The sequence below is a fragment of the Pinus tabuliformis genome, chromosome 8 (genome assembly GCF_031772625.1).
Source record: "Pinus tabuliformis cultivar Carrire ecotype Pingquan chromosome 8, CPIR1, whole genome shotgun sequence".
NCBI lineage: Eukaryota > Viridiplantae > Streptophyta > Pinopsida > Pinales > Pinaceae > Pinus > Pinus tabuliformis.
In genome coordinates this window covers 1,257,665,042-1,257,681,211 of record NC_142294.1, presented here as the reverse complement: position 1 = coordinate 1,257,681,211, position 16,170 = coordinate 1,257,665,042, and the positions used below count along the sequence as shown (strand labels likewise).

The 16,170-nt window shown below is 36.1% G+C and overlaps 1 pseudogene; it reads left to right on the top strand.

Annotated features, from left to right (window-relative positions):
- Positions 1–205: 205 nt before the first annotated feature.
- On the top strand, positions 206–838 carry LOC149239954 (sugar transporter ERD6-like 6 pseudogene; annotated as a pseudogene).
- The last annotated feature ends 15,332 nt before the right edge of the window (positions 839–16,170 follow it).

The following is a 16,170-nucleotide window of genomic DNA, read 5'->3' as shown; positions in this document are numbered from 1 at the left end:
GTGATCTGTGGCAGTATAGTGGAATAGATACGAGTTGCAGGAGGAGAGAATTTGTTTCCAGTTGAAATGACTCGAGACTCGAGTCGAATGATGGGGCTGTAGACTGCCAAAGTTTGATCGTTGAAGAAGAAGTTGCTTGGAGTGGCCTAAGACTATTGTGGTGAATCTGATGTGATTGCGGGAGATCTTGGATACACATCCCTGGATGTGTGGCTGTGTGAGAACCCGCGTAATCCTGTGGGTGAATGGCGATGTGAAGCGGCCTCTATTGTGTAAGGAACATGGGAAAGAGTACTACAGAAGAAGTCATAAAAAGGGCAAGGGCAAGAGTTCCGAAGCCTTCCAAGGAAGCGTTGCAACTGCTCTATTTTGTACTGCGGTTGTCGCAATGGGGCCCTTGCAGTTCGGCTTCTGTAATGGATACTCGTCCCCTAGTGAGGATGGAATTATCAGTGACCTCAGCCTTTCTCTCTCACAGTATTCTGTGTTCGGCTCGCTATCAAATGTAGGAGCAATGGTGGGTGCCATAGTCAGTGGGCAAATTGCCGATTTCATCGGGCGTAAAGGGGCTTTGATAGTGGCTGTGATTCCAAATATTATTGGTTGGGTTACAATCTCTGTTGCAAAGAATGCTTCATTCCTGTATTTAGGGAGGTTACTGACAGGCTTTGGAGTGGGAGTCATTTCCTTCACTGTCCCTGTTTACATAGCAGAGATAGCTCCCAAACACTTGCGAGGTGGCCTTGGTGCAGCCAATCAGCTTTCTGTGACGAACGGACTCCGCAGTCCCCTGAGAAGAGAGAGGAAGCCCGCTGCTTCTGGCAGAAAGGTTGACTGATTTCTCTTGCTTTCGGGCTCATTGAAACCTGTCCCTCTTTAATGGAGTGCCCTCGATCTGAAGTGTGATTGGGTCATTTGATTTACTTGATCAACTCAAGGTTTTGGCGAGGAGGCCATCTTGGGATACAGAGGGCCCGCACTGTGGCCAGTGGCGATGGAGAAGAGAACACTTTGCCGACTCTTTGGGATGCCCTTCCCTCCATAGTCATCGTGGGAGGACAGAGTTTCCGGAAATACTCTGCGTTGGAAAGCATCGTTGGAAGGGATTTTTTACCGTGTGAATTATTCAATTTTATATGGGCTTGGGCCTTGGGCCTTCCCAGTCCAAGGGAGTTGGAGAATGAATAAATTCTCTGTAAGTGTTGTGTTTTCTTTCCATCATGTTGTCTGACGAATATCGGCTGCACTTGACAACTTAGAAGAAAATATCTATTCATGGTCTGTGAGCAAGGCGTCATTGAGGAGATACATGCTACATGTTAACAATAGATATTTCCATGAATCGATTGAAATATCTACAATTAGATATTAGAGTTAGCATGGTTGGAAATACATTTGTTCCAAAAAGGGAATTTCTATTTCTGCCAAGAAAATGGGCGAGGAAATGGTAACAACCGTTCATGGCCACAGAGTACTCGAGATCCCTTCTTCAAGATTCAAAAACGTGGTCAATTCGGTTAATACTGCCAAGTATGGGAAGAACTGGGTTAGGACCAGGACCATTATCGATAACTTTATTCCTAAATGGAATGAGCAGTATACATGGGAAGTTTTTGATCCGTGCACTGTGATCAAAATTGGAGTTTTTTTATAATTGTCATTTTCATGGTGGCGATAGTGATGACAAGGCTTCCAAGGATGCGAAGGCTAGAGAGGTGGTCAACCAAACAGCGGCAACAATCTTCTCGGCCTTCGGGGATCCAATACTGTGGTGGTCTGCGAACCCGATGGGGGTGTGCCCCATTCACGCAGGCGATGATTTTTCTTGTTTAAATCTGGGCGCCGAGGGAGGCAATCCGCTTTATGATGGATCATGGAGGGGATCGTATCTGTTATTTTATCTTCTATGTTCAATTTCCTCAGATATTTGAGGGAATAGAACCCGGTGATTGGTGCGAGATTGTCAGCTCAAACTCAGTCAGAAGAGAGGCATCGCACATGTGACAGCGTTGTCCATGTGGAGTTTGACAACTCGATGTGCTGCATGGGGGTCAGATCTGCTAGTGTGCTGCGTGAACCATGGAGATCGTTGGCGAATCTCCTGCTGCTAGATCACTTATACGGTTAAATTTTACGAGACGATTTCACAGCAGGTCGATTCGATTGCTCAACAATACAATATGACTGAATTGGTGCAGTCTTTCAAGCATTTTGTGATCAAATCCAAGCCCAACGAGACTTCAACCACTTCGGCGCTGGCGATACCGCCTCATCCCATCACGCAGAAGCTCCAGAACATCCGGGTCAGGGCACATAACAGGGATTTTGGAGCAATTTATACAGAAGTAGAAGGCATCTTCAGCGATTTGGCGCTTTCACCCGAGGTTTTAATGGAGAAGGCCAAGGGTTTTGCACTTCAGAGCTTGGATGTTGTTAAAAGGGTTTATGCGAGCGGCACCATGGTTATGACAGGAAGCACGAATCTGGTGCTTTCTATCGGGGTTTCAATTGCTTCTGGTGCGGCAGGGGTTTTGAACTTTTTCTCTCAGTCTATGGTTTTCTTTTGGCTATTGTACTATCTTATTACATCAGAATCTGGTGCGGTGAGTGTGGAGACGCGATCTGCAGCAAAGGAAGCGTGGATCTGGAACGAAGGCGCCGAAGGTACGTGCTCACAGTGGCCATTGAGATCGGTGTAGCCGCTGCTAAGCTGTGGTGTGGAGGTCGAGCCTGAGGCCAACCTGTGTGAGTTTCAATCCACGAGATCGAAGCACCGGAAAGTGGAGTAGATTAAATACATAATATTGGCTGAGGAGTATTTATAGCTAGTTGAGGTGGAAGAGTTTCCATCATTGTGAGATCATGAGATCATCACGTGTGTAGATTAGTAGTTTCAAACAGTAGTGAAAAGAAAACTGGAGACTTCCCTCGAGGCAGAGAAAGCCTGGGCGGAGGATTTCTTTCACTTGGAAAGGTGCTATGGAGGCCATCAGTTTGAAATGAGGGCCGGTTAGCATGGTGATGGACAAGCCATAACAGTTGGGTTCGAATTTCTTTGGTAATACGCTGCCCCTGCAACAGTAAAATGTGGTATTTATAAATGTTTTGGAATTATAATCATTGAGCTTAGCTAACTCAATGGAGTCATTTTGTTAGAATTAGCTACTCTAACAAATCACGCAGGTAAATTCAAGACAATTAAATAAAAAAGATGATGCAAATGTGGTGGGTAACAATGTTGAATTGCACCAAATATTAATTTTGTGCAACAGTGATATCAAAGGAGCAACGACAACGTTTATGGTGGACAACAATGTAGAATATGAAATGACTTATTTCCAGCCAAATGAGAAAACAGTGCTATGAAGAAAAAAACATATAAAAGATAAAACAATTAAAAAAGCACAGTGACTGTGTGAGCTAAGAAATGGTGCAAATATCATATATTAAATTCAACTATAAACTACATTCTTAAATAGTAAAACTATTACTAAAATATTTGTCAATCAACTCTTCAATCAATCTACTGGCATTACAGCGAATTTCCAGCAACTTCCAGCACTGACGATCGTAACAATCTGTTGCTCCTTTAATTTTACAGACAACACAAAATCTGCTACCTACTTTGTCAGCAATTTACATAACTAACTAAGAATTATTCCCAACACTCCCCCTTAATGATTAATGAGGATTTACTATCTTATCTCGTAATGCCAAAAACTGATCTTTTGCAACTGCTTTAGTGAATATATCTGCTAGTTGATGCTGAGTATTAATATGCTTCAATTCAATCTCCTTCTTCTGCACCAAATCTCTAATGAAGTGATATTTCAGGTCAAAATGCTTTGTCCTGCTGTGATGAACTGGGTTCTTTGCTAACTTGATGGCACTTACATTATCACAATAAATCACTGTAGGTTGAACTTGTTTTTCTCCAATTTCTTCCAAAATTTTTCTAAGCCAAAGAGCTTGTGTACCTGCTGAAGTAACTGCAACATATTCCGCTTCTGTGGATGAGAGGGCAACAATGCTTTGTTTTTTTGAGCTCCATGTAATCAAACCAGAACCAAAAGAGAAACAATTTCCAGATGTGGACTTACGGTCATCAAGACTACCTCCTCAATCTGAATCACTAAATCCAACAAGATTGAACTTTTCAAAAGAGTAGTAATGAATACCAAAATTTAGAGTGCCTTTCACATACCTTAAAATCCTCTTGGCTGCCTTCATATGTATTTCAGATGGATTTGTCATATACCTTGAAACAAGTGAAACTGAATATGTAATATCAGGCCTTGTGTGGGTTAGAAATATCAAGCTGCCCACAATACTTCTGTAAGTTTTCTCATCAACTAAATCAGCACCATCATCTCTACATAACACCTCTCCATGAGCACTTGGAGTAGGGGATGGATGACAATCAAGCATATCAAATTTATTTAACATATCCTGTGCATACTTTGTCTGACAAATGAAAATCTCATCCCTACTTTGATAAACCTCCATTCCTAGAAAATATTTCATGATGCCTAGATCTTTCATCTCAAATTCATTCATCATAGCAGCTTTGAATTTATCATTCATCTTAGAACTACTACCCATATACAATAGATCATCAACATACAAACTTATGATTAAAATATCAATACCTTCTTGTTTGTAGTAAAGGGTAGGATCATTCTTACTTCTCTCGAAGCCATTTTCCTGAAAGTATCCATCAATCCTTGCATACCACGCTCTTGGTGCTTGCTTAAGGCCATACAAAGCCTTCTTCAACTTGTAGACCTTATTCTCCTTTCCTTCCACTTCAAAACCTTGTGGCTGCTCCACATATACTTCCTCTTCTAAGTACCCATTCAAGAAGGCACTTTTCACATCCATATGATGTATGCTCCACCTTTTATGAGCTGCTAATGAAATCAACATTCTAATGGTCTCTTGTCTTGCTACTGGTGCAAATGTCTCTTCATAATCAATTAAATACTTCTGTGTGAATCCTTTAGCAACTAATCTTGCTTTGTGTCTTTCAACACTCCCATCACTGTTAAATTTAGTCTTATAGACCCATTTGGTGCCAATCTTTTTCTTGTCATGTGGAAGCTCTGTCAACTTCCAAGTTTCATTCCTTTGAATGGAATCCATCTCTTCTTGCATGGCTTGCATCCAAACCTCATTAGTACATGCATCTTCAAAACATGCTGGTTCAAATTCAGCCTTAGCTAATAAAGCAAAATTGACTATCTCACCTATTGGGCTTTCTTCATGTGCTTGATTTGCACTCCTCTCATAAATATCACTCAATCTTCTTACCTTCCTTGTAGAACTTGGAGAAGAAGTTGGACTTGAACTTGATGGACTTGAACTTGATGTTGAAGAAATTGATGAAGGGCTGCTTGGTGGAGTTAAGCCACTAATTACAGAAACATTAGTTGGCTGCTCATGATCATTATCAACAATTATATCATCATTCAAAACAGATTTTGTCTTCTCAACATGGCCTTTTTGATGACCATAAACTCCCCCTTCATCAAAAATTACATCTCTTGAGACAATAAGCTTGTTAGTTAGAGGATTATACAATTTATAAGCCTTGCTTGTCTCACTATACCCAATAAAAATACATAACTCACTCTTTGCATCTAACTTTTTTCTATTCTGATCAGGTACATGCACATAAGCCAAACAACCAAAAACTTTGAAATGATTAACATTAGGCTTTTTTTCATACCAAGCTTCATAAGGAGTCATATTTTTCAATGCACTGGTGGGGCTACGGTTGAGGATGTATACTGCTGTAGCAACTGCATCTCCCCAATAAGTGTTGCTCAATCCCCTAGTTTGTAGCATGCATCTTGCCATTTCAACCACAGTACGATTTTTTCTTTCAGCTATGCCATTCTGCTGGGGTGTGTATGCTATAGTATGCTACCTCCTGATGCCATTCATATCACAATAACTCTGGAAAGACTTTGAGCAAAATTCTCCCCCACGGTCAGTCCACAAACATTTGATCTTGCACCCTCTCTCATTTTCTACAAGGGCTTTGAACTTCTTGAATGTATCCAGGGCTTCACTTTTGGCCTTCAAAAAATATACCCAACAATTTCATGAGTAATCATCAATAAAAGTGATGAAATATGATGACTTACCCAAACTCTTAGTCTGCATAGGACCACATATGTCTGAATGAACAAGCTTAAGTGGGTAATGAGCCCTCCATAGACTTCCCTTTGGAAACCTTTCCCTTGCATGCTTTCCTTTAGCACATCCTTCACAAACTTCCTTATGCTCTTCTACCTTGGGCAAACCAAAAACTAATGCATGTGAGGTTAGAAACTTCAAACTGTGAAAATTTAAATGCCCATACCTGAGATGCCATAACCAACTTGAATCCTCATAAGCCATATTAGCAAGATTGTTGTTATGTTCATCAAACCTCAAGAGAAACATCCTATTTCTTGTCATAGGCACAACCGTGATCACCCTATTTCCCTTATTCTTATCATAGATAGTACATGTCTTATTTTCAAAGACTACTTTATAATTTTTCTCACATAGCTGTCCAACACTCAACAAATTATGCTTCAATTGTGGAGTATAATAAATGTCATGAATACTCTTTGTACCTTCTTTTGTTTGGACCTCCATAGCTCCTTTGGCAGCAACCTCCAATGCTTTATCATCACCAAGCTGGATCTTGGATTTGAAACTTCCATCCTTTGCTGAAAACAACTTCTCATTCCCTGTCATATGGTTAGAGCATCCAGAATCTAGGTACCAAACATCTTTAGTAGTATTTTCACCTTTGGCATAAGATAAAAATAAGTGATATCGAGGATACTCACCATTTTCTTGAGCATAATTAGCATTTTTACCTTCTTTCAATCTTCATTCTCTTTCAAAGTGACCATACCTGTTACAATGGTAACATTTAACATTTCTCTTATCAAATCTACCTCTACTTCTTCCTCTGAAACTACCTCTTCCACTTGAGCCACCTCTTCCTCTACCTCTTGAATAATTTTGGCTTTGCCATTTACTTTGACTTTGATGGCTTTTGGTACTGCTGCTACTTGCATCTTCACTCTTTGTAATTTGTAATTTAGAGGAAAAAGCTTTCTCTACAGCTTCAAAACTTTCCTTCAATCTTTCTTCATGAGACATCAAAGATCCAACCAATTCATCAAACTGTAGTTTTGTTAAATCCTTACTTTCTTCCATGATTATTGCAACATGATTTCATCTATGTGTTAAAGATCTCAATACTTTTTTAATTAAAACTTCATTACTTACAGCTTCTCCAAGTGTAGCCATTTTATTGACCACATCTTTGACTCTCACACAATAGTCACTGATACTTTCAGCTTCTTGCATCTTCGAATTCTCGAAATCTCGCCTCAATGTCTGAAGCTTGACCACCTTAACTTGATCACTACCTTGGTAAGCTTCTTGTAGAGTCTCCCACGCAGCTTTGGCAGTTTTTGCTCCAGATATTCTTGGAAATAAGCTCTTATCAAGAGCTATCTGAATGTGAAACAAAGCTTGAGCATTCTTCTTCCTTGCTTCCTTTCTTGCTGTTCTTTCATTGGTTGTAAGAGAATTCCAATCAGCTGGCTCTTCATATCCTGATGCAACAATCTCCCACAAATCTTTTCCAATCAAAAAGGTTAGCATCTTAATGCACCAATAATCATAATCGTTACCATCAAATTCTGGAACTAGCATCTGGTTAGAATTCGACATGATTAACTTTGGCAAAATTCCAACAATACAGCTTTAACCCAAAATAACTTTACCTGCTCTAATACCACATGTAGAATATGAAATGACTTATTTCCATCCAAATGAGAAAACAGTGCTATGAAGAAAAAAACATATAAAAGATAAAACAATTAAAAAAACACAGTGACTGTGTGAGCTAAGAAATGGTGCAAATATCATATATTAAATTCAACTATAAACTACATTCTTAAATAGTAAAACTATTACTAAAATATTTGTCAATCAACTCTTCAATCAATCTACTGTCATTACAGCGAATTTCCAGCAACTTCCAGCACTGACCATCGTAACAATCTACTGCTGCTTTAATTTTACACACAACACAAAATCTGCTCCCTACTTTGTTAGCAATTTACATAACTAATTAAGCATTATTCCCAACAAACAAAGTAGATTTTTTGTTTTAGTGTGGTTTGTGGAATAGACTCCCTAGCATGCTATTGTAATAGTCATTGTATGTACCAAAAACTCCAAATGTTGAATGTAAGCCTTGTAAAGGCATTTGAAAGTTCGTGGTTAAAACCACTTTGTAATGGTTTATGGTCAGCCTGAAACCATCTTTTATCACTTGAAAGTGAGGGTTCGTGGTGAGCCAACCATCTATATAGTCTTTGTGATTGAAGTGCCTTTGTGGCCAGCTTGCCTTTGTGGCTGAATGGTTGGTGGTGAGCCAGAAACCATCTATATGGTCTTTGAGGCTGAAGTGCCTTTTGAAGCTAGCTTGCGTGTGTGGTGGAATTGCCTGTGTGGCTTAAAGTGCCTTTGTGGCTGTGTGTACACGAGAGCTTTGTGCTCGTAGGAGCAGGTGGACTACAGAACCCCTGGCTCAGACTCAGATGATTTTCTCTGAGTAGAAGGGATTGGCATTTTTCGCGTTAACAGCAATGCCAAGAAGGCCAACTGGCACGTCTGTTAGGCCATTAATCGCGCCAATGGGTGTGGGTTTTTCGTTGAGGATCACGCCAATTCACCTTCAAGGGCATGCATGGGATCAGAGAAGTTATGGATCTGTCCGAGGGTGGAAGATTGTGTTTTTGGAGGTTTTGTACATGCAATTCGTGTGATGATGGTGGATTTGACTATCATGACAAGTAGTCATTAAGCGGGGGAGTTGGAAATAGTTAATTCCTACTTGTCTATGGTTGTAATTTTCTAATTGAGGAGTTTGTTCCTACATAATAGGAATAAGCTATAATATAGTTTCTCCTAGTTTAGTGTGTGGTTGAGAGACACTATTGTACGTCTAAGATAGCATTCCTATCTTGAGACTATTGATTGTATAAATATGTGTGTAATTTCCTCATTCAACAATTAATAGAATATATTTTGAGTGACTGCAATTTTATCTCAAATATGGAAATGAAGAAAAGATATCAGCCGAAAATGAACATGGTGAATGAGCGGTCCACACAGATTAGTTTGTGCATATTATCACAACCCGATCAGGAAATAATGCCCAAAAGAGGAAATTTGCACAGTGGTGGAAGCTGAGGGCTCTAGGTAGACATAACTATTCATTACCCACCCTACCTATCATTTTTCAAATGCAAAAAATGGTTCCGCAAATTGTAGATAACTCAATTGTTATTTTGTAAGCTTGTTGTTTACAGAATTATGGATCACAATAGGCAGGCTTATCGCAAGGGAAGGCTACACAAAGGGCTGCAAAAGCCAAGCTACTCAATTTTATGTTGATCTAGTCACTAAGGAAGGAAATGTTATTCTCGAAGCAATGTAGCAAGACATGAGAGTGCAAAGAGATAACAAGTCAAAGGGTCAAGTCACAGAAGAGGTGGATTGGTTAATAGATATGGGGTCACAAGGACCCCTTAAACCCTCTAGCACATGATCATGGACACAACATGGGATATGAAGAAGCTCATGGGGAAATTGATTGCGAGATAGACAGTGATGGATCTGAGTTGAAGCAGCTCGAAATTCTCCACAAGTAGGTGGAACGGCTAGAAACCTACCTACGAATGTTGGTGGATATTGAATGTCACCCTAAGGACCTCATTGACACTATAGAAAACAATTTTGATATTTCTTGCATTATTTCCACTGCTTGGAAATTACTCCCGGAAATGGTGAAGATCAAATGGCTAATGTGAGACAAGTTTGCGTTCATTGCATGAAGGAGGACACCTTGCACAAGGACAACAACTAGGAGCCACCTAAACATACGGAAACCCCTTCACGCAAAGACCATGACAACTAATCTAGATTTTTAATGCTTATGATATGATATTGGTGGTTGTTTCATGACTATTGTTATGTTTCCTTTGTCATGTTTAGTAGAGTTAGTAGTTTAGTTCTCATGAGGGCTGAGTAGTTTGGCTTCTATAGGAGGGCTAGTAGAAGTCACAAAGAGCACTAGTGTCATACACCTTTGTGTAAAATTTGTAAATGTTGGTCTAAACATAATATTGCAAATGGTCTCTTAATGTAATTTTGTTTTGAACGAGGAATATAATTCTAACTATTTACATACCAAAAAAAACTCGAATATATTATAATTATAATATAGTAATAGTAAGGCATAATTATTATAATTATATATTAATTAATATAAATCTTAATATTAATATTAAATCCAATTTTAATTATTAATGTAATTGATATAGGTAGAGTAAATCAACCACACTTATTAATGTGGTTGTGTATATGATTGATATAAACATATCTACTAATATCAACCACATTGACTAATGTGATTGGGCTAGCCATTAGATATCTCAAATGTGTACTTTCTAATGATATCTATGTAAAAAGAATAAAAATAAAAAATCTTTTTTTACCCATTATTTATTAATAAATAAGCTTATAAAATTAATATTTTTATTTATTTTTCACAATTAGCACCAATTTGGTGACATAAGTTGGTGAAATTAAATTTTTGAAAACCATTGCCATCTTAATAATTCTTCTAAAAGGATGGTCAAATCTTCCCAAGATTGATTCAAAAAGTGTAATAAAATATCAAGTCAAGCTAGACACAAAACTATTAGAAAAACCAACCATACTTTTCACAATCATTTTACTCTTCACATATCTTGAGATGTACAGACTCTTCTTTTAACCAACTAATTAGTAAAAAATTAATAAAAAATTCCTATTACACTAATTTCTTTCGACCTTCTAACCAAAACTATTAAATAACTTAAATCATGTTTTCACTGTCATATTAAAATTAAAATAGATCATAAAGCAGCAAAGTGCATTGAAACATTTCCCCGACATATCAAAATAGTTCACAAAGGAGGACAGCTGATTGATTCATATCTATCAAAATAATTCATAAAGCATGACAGTTCCTTGATTCAGAGGCAAGTTGCAATGTCTCTACACTCGAATTGACGTGATAACACCAGACTGTTCCGAATTGATAAAACATGACACTTTTTTTTTAATTCAGGAGAAGTTTCAAATGTCTATGCACTCGAATTGATATGATGGCAGCAACCACTTTTCCTGATTCCATTAGCCCATGTCTACCAGAATCATGTTTCTGGCTAATGATGAGAAAGTAGTTGATTCCCACTACACGCATTAAGTAAACTTATGAAATTTTCTCCTCATTGGTTATGTAAAAGATTGATAATATTCAATCATATTTTTATTCAATATTAAATTGTGGTAAACTTTTTCACCATCGTGTGTTGTATTTTTTAATAAACAGTAATGAGAAAAGGTCTTCAATTAGCTTGTAATTACCCATTGTAATTACCCATCTCTCCATAGAATAAATAAATAAATTTTAAAATACAAAGTCTTAAGTCTAGCATAATATAGAACACCCGCACAAAATAAATAAATAAATTAAAAAAAACAAAGTCTTAAGACTAGCATTTTATAATATAGAACACCCACACAATATTCACTTTAATTGACGATTTGAAACAAAACAAACTTGCGTTTGAAGGCAGCACTTCTCGACACCCAAAATGTGCCGTCTGTTGATCGTCGCTATCAAAAGATGCGTACGATTTGCTATGCGGTTGCTCTAGTACTGTAGACGAAAGTAATGTACCTCCCCCTGGATTCGATCAGCAGCAGGGACTCAAACCAGAAAACATTTTATTTCACAAGGAATTAATTCTTATGTTAATAAGAGAGAGTTTTGCATAATGACTATTCTTATTCACATTAGGATTATAGTATATTGAAATTTAGGAGAGAGACATGAAATACATTATATGAGCTGGTATTTCAGGTCTTCTCCTCAAGATTCAACTTATATTATTCATTGGCATGTTGTATAGCTTGAATTAGAAAATTTTGAATTAAGGGAGATTATACTCTAGAGTTGAGTATCACTTAGGTTAAAATGTAATAGAAGCACTTTATAGCTGAAAAAACTATGGTAAATGGAATGTGATATGAGAAAAAAAATTTGATGATGCTCCAATGAGTATAAATACTTAGAAATGTTGACTAAGCTATCAGTTTTAAGGGGAGGGGAAGATTAATACCTTCCCAAAATTGACCATATGACTTTTCATTTAATTATTGGTTGCAAAAAATTAAATGACATATGATAAATACTTAGAATACTTAGAAATTGTGAGTACAATGTAGGTTTTAAGGGGACAGGGAAGTAATACCCTTGGAAAATTGACCATATGATTAAGGTAATTATTGGTTGTAAAAAATGAAATAACTTATGATAAATATCTTGATGTAAATATTATTTTAAATAATGAAAAAAGAAATTATTTTACTTATATTAATCCTCTAAAGAATGTGTTAAAGGATAACATGCAAGAACCTGTTAAAGGATAACATGCTAGATTAAACACTAGCTGTAAGGGAAAAAATTGTTGAAGTGGATTATGCCTAGAGAGCTAGAAGCTCAAAGGAAAAAATCACCCTTATATCATTATTCTTCTTTTGTGTTTTTATGCAAGAGAAAAAATAAGAACAAATCAAGAGAGATGGAGACTACAACAAGCTTTTATATGGTTAGAGAGAAATTCCATATGGTGGATTTTGTAAATAAAATATGGGAGATGAAGACAATTACCTTGTGAAAAGATTAGGGGTTCATTAGGTGAAACCTATTACATAATTTTGTATAGTTTTTCCTACAGTTAGAGGAAAGCTCAAGGGGAACTAACAAGAAAAATTGGTTCAAGGTAAGATGAATTATGGAATTCATTAGCTTTTTCCTAGAAGGAATCCCATAACTATAAGGTTTATTGAGGGAGGATGCATTAGAAATGTGAATTTTAGATATTACAAAAAAAAAAAAGAGTAGAAGACTATTATACATGTTAGTACCTTAAAGATACATGTGTATATGTGTGGATAAAAGGTTATTGGTGTTGAATTTAAATGTAAAGTCTCAAGAACTATGCTTTTGTATTATAATTGTGTTTTTGGAAGTGAAAAAAAGATGTACATGTTCTAAGACAAAATTATTTTGGGTTGAGGTAGAAATGTACCAAAAAATGTTGTAAGGAATTCCCCACAGAATAAAATCTCTATTATGGTCCAAGAGAGAAGAGTTGTATTAATATGTAATTATATCTATATATAATTATATTTAATAAATATGTTAAGTCTAGGATGATGTGAAAGTTAGAGGATAGACTATAAGGACAAATACCTCATTTATGGTCAAAGAGAAGAGTTGTATTAATATGTAATTATATTTATATATAATTATATTTAATCAATATGTTAAGTCTAGGATGATGTGCAAGTTAGAGGATAGACTATAAGGACAAATACCTCATGCTTGAGTCTAACACACTCAGTCAACAAAGGGAGGTTATGAATCAAAGAATAACAGGTCTCCATTAGGTCTCTCATTTGTGTGTGTGTGGATTAGCAATTAAAGAAGATATAGAAATATCAAAGACTATCTACAAGTAAATAACAAACTAATTTTCTTCCAAAATAATTTAAGAGGAATAGAGAATTTTCATACAATAAAAATATAAATACTATTATATATTTTATTTTGCAAAGATAAAAATAAAACAAAACTTCCAAGTAAGCATTCTTCTAGAAATTATGAATGCAAAAAAAATAAGCAAGAACTATCTAAATAATTCTTCATTATAGAAACTTTTGAGAGAATCTAGTGGTATACTAGTATTACAGAATATGTGTATTATTATTCAGTTAGGTAACAAGAAAAGAACTACTTATAAATTTGATGTCATGATTAGAACCAAAAATTCATAAATATGTAATGATAAAATAACCATATCAAGAATACTAGAGCAATATCCATATGAATAATGGAGCAATATGCATATATCTTACTGTGAAAATATTATAGAGAGAGGGGGTGGGGAAAGAGTAGAAATATTTTATATGAAACCTTAGACCCTCATGGGTGCTTCTAAACACTAATCATTAAATAGAAATTACATTACTGGTAAGTGGAAACCCTAGTGCTAGTACTTTAGAAGTTTAAAGTTGTCCTTCTTTATACTGATATAAAAGAGAGGCCAGTAGCTTTCATAATCTCTTAGCCTTTCAAACAAAGAAGGTTGACTTATGGTCAGAACAAGGTCTGGCTATAAAACAATGGCTAATGTTTAAACAAGCATCACTGCACTAAGAGAAACTACATGATGTCTCAAGGCCAAGAAAATGACATAGAATTGAGATATAGATATATATAAGAACTTGATACAAGTACTAAAAAACCAAAACAAATTAAAAACCCTTGCAAGAACCCAGATTGAAAACCCTTGCAAGAACCCCTTCTAGTAAACTTGAAAAAACTTCACATTAGTTGTTTATACCTACAAAGAATGTGAAGAGCCTTAGAAATAATATCAGTAACATAGAAGCTATTAAGAGAAAATGTTTAATACACTAAGGTTTCAAAAGTATAATTGTGATGAGGGAAGAGGAGATGTCGATGTTTTGTTGGTAAACCAAGCAAAGACAAGTAAACAAGAAAAAATAATGGCCAGAAACCATCGATGGAAGTAGAACGAAAAACGATGAGAAATGCTAGTAATGAAAATAGTGTTTCTAACGAGAAAAAACACCTTGAAGTATTTCCATAAGTTCTTGGAGCGATGAGAGTAAAATCAAACTCCATTGCAGTCAACACTATACTCAGGAAAACCTTTCTCCAAAAAACAACCGTAATCTCTGTTGAGCAATCATTGGATTAATATATGAGAAATGCCTTAGAATAATCCCTTGAATGCGTAAAGGAAATGAATCGAAAAGAAAATGGAGGAAAATAAATCTAAGTAGAGCAATTACGTAGGAGAAAACTAAAGTCACACCAATAGCACAGAGAGTTTTGGGAAAACTAGACATGTGAATCCATTGCCACATTTGCAAGAACTCTCTCTCAAGAAGAAGGTGGATTTACTCTTGGGTTTGAAAAACTAAAGAAAATGCAGAGCTCCATTTCACTAAAAGCTTCGTAACACAATGAGACTTCGTTGGCTGGACTAGGTAAGGTAGTTACGCTAACCCTCTCCTGACTAATCTCCAACGTTCAATGTCAAAGTGTAATCTTAATCGTTGAAAGCGAGAACTGATGAGATCACCACAAGGAAGATAAATATACTTGCCAGGTTTACCCAATTACATCTGACCTTATCGAGTTGGTCGCCAGTCAAAGTGTTGGGAATTCCAACACAATGCAAACATTGTGGGTTTACCGGCGTTTTAACCATACGGTGATGACTATGGAGACTAAAAAAAATTCATTGAAAATTAATGTTGCGTGTATGCCTATCGAAAATAGAGGTAACCACCGTAATATAAATGTAATATTACATGGGACATATACACATTATTTTAGTGGCCGAAAGGTCAAGTGTTTGGTGATTCATGGTAGGTATATTTGATATGTTTATGAGGCTCCAGTTAGCTAAGGATTAATGTAGGTATGTAAAAGGAACTGAGTATTCATATGGATATAAGAATAGAGATGGTAAGAAAACAAGTAAGGTATTAAAGAATATTATGAAAATAAAGTGTAATGTAACAAAAATGTATTATAAAAAAATAATCAAGTTAATTGGAATATAATTAGAATAACAATGCATAGATTATGGAATGTTGTAATGGAAATTTTAAGATAATTTTTATGGTTGCACATTAGAGTTATTTGCAAATTAGAGTTACTGTATATTGATTTTATTATAATTTTAATGTATATGTTTAAGAAAATATGAATTTGATAATTGAAAATATTTTACATCAAACTAATACATAAGAAAAAAATTATTTTGCAAATTACCATGTTAATGAGGTAATTTTGGTACTCTCGAAAACTAGGAGTGTTACAATGTGGGCATGTTCATCATAAATATTTCATTGTATCAAAAGTTCTTGATGGTGAAGAAGTCATTTACTTTAGTATAAAAAAAACATGATGTCAACATTTTTTTGTAAGACCAT